Raw genomic sequence first — 6,678 nt, 5'->3', positions numbered from 1 at the left:
CCGAGCTACTGGAAAACTGGCATATTGTAAAATTGTTCTTTCAAATTGCTGTTCTGTAGAGGTCGATTCAAACAGGAAGCTTAAAAATCTGAACTGTGACCAGCCTCAATAAGACAGATTTGTACTTTAAATGTCATGTGAGATTTTGAATCTTTCCTGTTTTCAAGGCACAGTTTGAATTACCTTAAACAGGGTCCCTTTCCTTTGGCCAGAACACAGACATTCAAAATTGCATGCCATTTTTAACAAATTAATGATGAAATTAAATCATTACTATATCTTCCTTAGCTTATGGATGGAAAACAAAAAGGAGAACCCAAATCTTCAAACTCTGCCATTGAAAGTACTGAGGGCTTCTAGCATCTTCATTAGGAATATTTAACATGGAATAAATGAATGAATTTATTGTTATACTAATGTTTGTTCTTAAAATGATAGGAAAATGAGAAAATGACAGTTATACATGAGGACACTTGTAAAACAATCTCTCTAACCAGAGTTTGGAGAAAAAAAATCTTGAACTTGTATATGGGCTGGCTATAAAAATAAAGGAGATCAGCTTTGAAAAGTTAAATACTGGAAAGGGAAAAGATCCTGGCTTTACTTAGGACAATTTGTTTGGCAGTATAAAATACAATATTCCTTGTTTGCATGATAAAAATTTTTGGTAAAAGCATTTAAAATCAAACTGTCAGTGAACAGAAGAGGACTAAGCTGCCTTTTCTTCAGATTCAGTAACACCTCCTACATCTACAAAGGCTTGCTTATTACATTTTAAATATATATATTTTTAGTGTATATTTAAATATAAATAATACATACATAAAATAATACTTCAGCATGATCTACAGTTTTAGCAGAAATCCATAGTACTATTTTTAAAGGTGTCTGTTTTATTCTGCTAAGCCATATGAACATGTTTCTTTCCAAGAAATCTCTTGGAAAATTATTTCTATCAGTCTCACAGCATTACTGTGTGGCAGAGAACAGAGTAACCTAAGACTTATCATGCCTTTGTGTTATGGCACCATCTACTTTGGAATTAAATGCACCTGCCAGGCATTTAAGGACAGATTTCTTGGAACATTCTGTGTCACATACCTATATAAAGACAAGACACTACATAAAGGTATGAATAATGGGTGGTATAAAGTATCTCCCATTTTCATCTTTTACGTCTTGCCAGCAGAAAATAATGGCTGTGACAAAAATTTGGCCATACTTAATCATTCTGAAATTAACAGTAAATCTATTCTCTTGGAAGGACTATGTGTAAAGTATAACTATTACTCAACATGTTCATGAATGGCAGAATGTGACCCTTATGGGTCTAGGATTCTTACAAGAGCTATAAGCTTTTTGGTAACCTTTGCTACAGAAGAGTCTGAGAAGGGCTGATATTCAGGCCATCTGTGTGAGGAATGCTTAATACAAAGAAAAAAAAAATAAACAAAAATACTAATCAAGAAGCTTGCAATTGTGAAGAAAAACAGGGTTCCTCCTGCACTGAATTTTCTTTTCTCTCCAAAATTACTGCAATCATCTTTTTATGTAGCTTCAGCAGAAAAGAATGAGTCAGGATAGATTCACAGAGCTATGGCAACACTTGAATGCACATCCCAGGCAATCACTCTTCTTTGATAGAAAATGACTGTAAAGATGCCTGTATATAAGAACAATGTGGATTTATTTCCTTTCCAGAATTACGCTGAATAAGAGAAATCTTCAGATTACTGGAGTACTTTCAGCTCTCTCTAATTTAGCTACACTGAGCTTCTGTTAATCTAGTATTCCAGTTAAGTTGACATAGAGCAATGAGGGCTTGTGTCTTTTCAGGAACTACAAGTCTGACTGTATTGGCAAAGCTTTTTATGTTTTTAAAATGAACAAATTGAAATATTACTTTATTTTTATTGAGACACAACAGAAAAGCATGTGTGCAGGGAGAATTCATTTAGTGTTTTCTATGTCCTAATTTCAACTTTGATAAACAGGAATTCCAATACAAAACTGAACATATATAAAATATTTTGGTAGGAAATAAATATAAAACTACTTTAGATATTCCTTCCTCATACTTTGGTACCATAGACACAAAACTTCTTCGCAACTCTATGTTTTTATTGACAGGTGGCAATAGTAATAAACAACTACCTGTTTTTCCTACCTAGTTTCCTATACATAGTTATATCTAATAGTTTTAAACCATTTTCTACTGCAACCTTTCCACCATGGAAAGAGCATGCTGCTGACATTCAAACAAGGTTTCAGAGTAGTAGGATCTTTTTATATGCTTATTTTTCAAATAAATGTACATAGGGCCTTTAAAACTGATAGCACAGCCATTTGTTAAAATGAAAAGCCTGTGATAACAGACACTCAGTAATCCTATCCATCCTTAAGATGGCTCATGTTCACAGGGTATCACACTGTTCTTCTCTATCCTACCTTTTTTTTTTCCTTTCCGTGTGGGTGGTCAAACCCTGGAATAGGTTTCCCAGAGTGTGGCCTCTTCATCTGTGGACCTGACTGGACACAGTTCTGGGGAAACTGCTCTAGCTCAAGATTCTGCTTAAGGTCTAGTCTGTTGGGATTATTGACTAGATGATGTCAAGAGGTCAATTCCAAACCTAACCACTCATGTACACAACTAGTCTGCACAAAAATAGGCACAAAATAATCAAGGAAAATTTGTATTTAATTTCAGAATTTTTAAGCAGTCTTGTATTAAATAAAAATGGGCTATTTCTCCTCATCTCCTTTAAACTCTAAATTTCAAATTACTTTGAGACTAAAGATTGTGCCTGTGCATGATTTAATCCTTCATTATTCTGACTAGATGTCCAGAGTTTTTTACTAAACACTGCTATGGACTTTTTCAATGAAGCTTGAAATTCCAGGTTCTTCTTGTTCTACAAAAAAGGTTAAGAGATCTTGACAATTTTCATCAGACATTTTATTCAGTGTTTTTTAATAAATTTTTGCCCCAAGAAGATCATATCAGTTCTGTTCTCTTTAATTAAACATCACAATTGGCTAATTTTCATGTTTGCTGTGAAGAGTGATGACTTCTTTCAACACAAAGGGCTTTTAAGAGTCCTTTTTTAAGGTCCCTGTACTGTAGCTTTTGAGCTAAAATGCATCTATAGGGAAGTACATATATGAATGTTCATGTACTGTCTCAATTCTCCCAAAATCTCAAGAGAGAAATATTTTTCATTTTTTAGAGCCTGCTTTGGAGCATGCATCACTCCACAATGACTTTCATTCACTTGCTTCTGTCCACAGCTCTTGCCCAGAACTGTCTAGGTGAAGAGTATCTCTAAAAATGTTTTTTAAACAAAATCATAATGATGAAACCATCACCTTTCTCCCAAAAAATGGTAAATAAAAAAACATGTACTTAACATACATGAATCCTACGCCACACTTATACATATACCCATATATTCACTACTTGGAAGTAGAGATTCAAATAAAGGACCTGAAATGAGTTCACTCATCATGCAATATCAAAGATTAAGGAGTGCAATGCTGAATTCTGCCAACAGTATGAAATGTACTGCCTTTCATGTGAGCATCAGAAGTTATAATTCAGTCTTAATTTGCCTCATTTTTAATAGTGAGATTACTACCTAAATTCAGATATCCTATATTGTCTGGTTTCATCGTGGTCACTGAAAGGAATACTGATCTTATATTAAACTTATGGAATTTCAAGACTAGGATGAGTCTACAATGTTTAGAACATGTTGAGAAGAATAAAATTCCACCATCTTTTATTCTCCTTCACATTTTAATATGGACAGTTTGGAGAAACTTAATGTTTCAATGTAAACTTGATATAGGAGACATGGTCATAGAAAACGCTAAGACAAAGTGATTTTGTGCATGCATGTGTTTAAATCTAAAAAACCCCCCTGCACTCAGTACTATTGTCCCTTTTCTCCTGCAAATAAATTGAACTCTGTATAAACAGTAATAAATATGATGCTACTATACTTACATATTAAAGACATCTCCTTCTTCTACACTTTCTATAGAAATTTGCATTCATTTAAGTAAAAAAAAAATCACAATCTCAGTTGAAAGAGACAGGAGGGATTTTAAAAACAACTTGCAAGTTTTTTTTGCCAATAAGCGAACACATTCTGGCAATGAACTGGTATTAGTAGGTACAGACGGTAAAACAGCAGCAGCAACACTCAAGTTCTTTATAGTAGCAGCCTGGAGACTCCTTGATTTTAGGATTTTCTGCCTATATTAAAAAGTTGTGTCTTCCCTACTTGCTTAGGGAAGCCTTAGTGTAGATTTGCATATGAAGTTTGTTATAATGGATGTTTTTCTACAAAAACAGAATTAAAAAAAACATGCAAAGAAAACAGAAAAGAGTGCAGATTTGCAGTAAGAGATAGTTTTGTTCCTTTTTCTACCCTTGTGGGCAGGTTTAACTCAGGTTTCCATCTTACAATAACATTCTAGGTACTCTCTGCTAGTTTTAAACTCTTGTAGTCATCTGTAATAAACAACATTCTGCCACGGCTTTATTTTCAGTCAAATCCCTCTAGGGAACAGAGTGATTAACATGAAATGCGTATCCCATCCTTCTGCTTTCTGTAATCCACTCAGACCAAATGGGAATTAGGAATACTTACCTCACAAATTAAAATGACATTTTGGCCAAATTTGAACTTCAATGTAGGTACTTGAAAATGTTACCCATGATCCTACTTTAGTCTCCCAGATCTGGCTAATAAAAACTCTCCCATTTATCACTGCTCCAGTTTCTGCCTCTGAATCCATTTTGCTTAAAACAGAATATTGACAACCTTATAATAAAACCTAAAGATTTAACTAGATACTGGGTATTTTGTTGAATGCCTTCTGATGGAAGTAGGACTGACAAGTCACATTTGTGATCTTCAGCTTTAAAAGGACACAAATAATGCATATACATGTTTGTCTCTGGATGGCTGTAGTTGGCTGAGTGATACTTTCATTGAAAATGGTTTGTACAGATATAAAGAAGCCTCCTCCCACTCCCCCCAAAAAACCTATAAGCATGCAATCATACCAGAGGGAAGGAAAAAATTATTCAGGGCAAATTCTTAACCATGCTTCATAGTGAAAAAAACAATATCTAGCACACAGCTTCTAAACTTTATAGAAATAAAAGTGAAAAACCACTGATGTACTTCAAAATGTAAATGCACTGCTCATTTTCATGGCATTATGCATATACAAATATCATGGGAATCTTTTATATGCTTTGGTATTAAAAACTTTGAAGTCCTTGCCTTTATTTTAGACAGAAAGTATGGGACCCAAGTTATTTTGAATGTTCAATATTAAACATAATTATTGGGGAAATGGAAGCAACATCTGCCTCTCTCTTTTACATTTACTACTGAAAAGCAGCAAAGCTTGTTGACACAGTATTAGAGTTGGTTGTGTGCAATACCTCCTTGAAGTCAACACTAAATTGCAAACAGTAGTGAGGCAAGAATAAATTTTAGGATGCCTATTAATCCTACACATTTTACAGATAATGGTAAACTGCACCATGAGCCTTTTGCTCCAAATGATGGAACATTCTAGAAATAACGTCAACCTTTTTCATTGTATCGTGAAAACTCTTAATTACATCTTCAGCAATTTGCAAATATCTGCATTGAGATTAGTTTATAAATGCTGTTTTATGCTTTAAAAGGAGTTCTAATTAGGATTTCCTGTTATATTATGAAAGAGTTCAGTAAGTTGTGAAGAATGTATTCACACAAACTGGAGTCAGAAGGGTGCTTTCCTAATGACCTTCTAAATTCTGTTATCAACAGTGGAGATATTCTGTGTTTGAGGAAACAGATCAGAGATTTCCCAATTATCTGGCACATTCTTGCTCTTTCAGGATTGCATTAATTGTGTCTTACGGTATTTTAAGTCATATTTTAAATATGAGAAAAACAGGACAGCTCCTTCCTTTGTGTAATGGGTACCTAATTTTCCCTAAGATAAGAGACCTTGGTTTATGACATAACAAACTGTAAGAATTCTCTAAATAAATTCCTTCTTCAAAGTCAGTAACCACTGGGAACTAGGAAAAAGTGTTCAGAAAAGCATCTGAACTTGAGTGAGGAATGTTCAACAATTTAAAAATTAATTACTCTCATTTTGAAATCTGTATGTTTTATGTTGTTTTATGTTGTAGCTGTCAAACTTTTAGTCTGTAGGTACTGTTATATTCTTGGCTGATAGACTGTAGAGCTTTTTTATTCAACTTATATGCTCTGATCAAATCACATCTCTGACAATCTAGACAAAATGGCCACTTTGTAACATTTGGTATAGGATGGGTTTTTTGAACCTGAAGACTGGGTGAAACCTTTACACATCAGATATACTTCTCTATATTCTGATTATAAAAATTATTATCAGAATAATTCTTATTTCTGATTATACAGAATTGTGTCTACTAAAAATGCTTCACCCTTATCAGGGTTATTTCCATTAAGTCAAACTCCATAGGTTACAGGGAGCTTGGAAAGTGAATTAATAAAGGATTGATTTCTTAGGGAGAGGAGGCAGTAAGCATTCTCTATATTAAGTCATTCAGTTATATCTTATAGGTGCAATTGCATCTTTCCCTTCTCGTCTCTTCTTAAAAGATTCTACTCCTACATT

Source organism: Mesitornis unicolor, unplaced genomic scaffold (genome assembly GCF_000695765.1).
Source record: "Mesitornis unicolor isolate BGI_N332 unplaced genomic scaffold, ASM69576v1 scaffold8259, whole genome shotgun sequence".
Lineage (NCBI taxonomy): Eukaryota > Metazoa > Chordata > Aves > Mesitornithiformes > Mesitornithidae > Mesitornis > Mesitornis unicolor.
The sequence above is the reverse complement of the archived record's forward strand: the minus strand, read 5'-3'. Positions refer to the sequence as shown.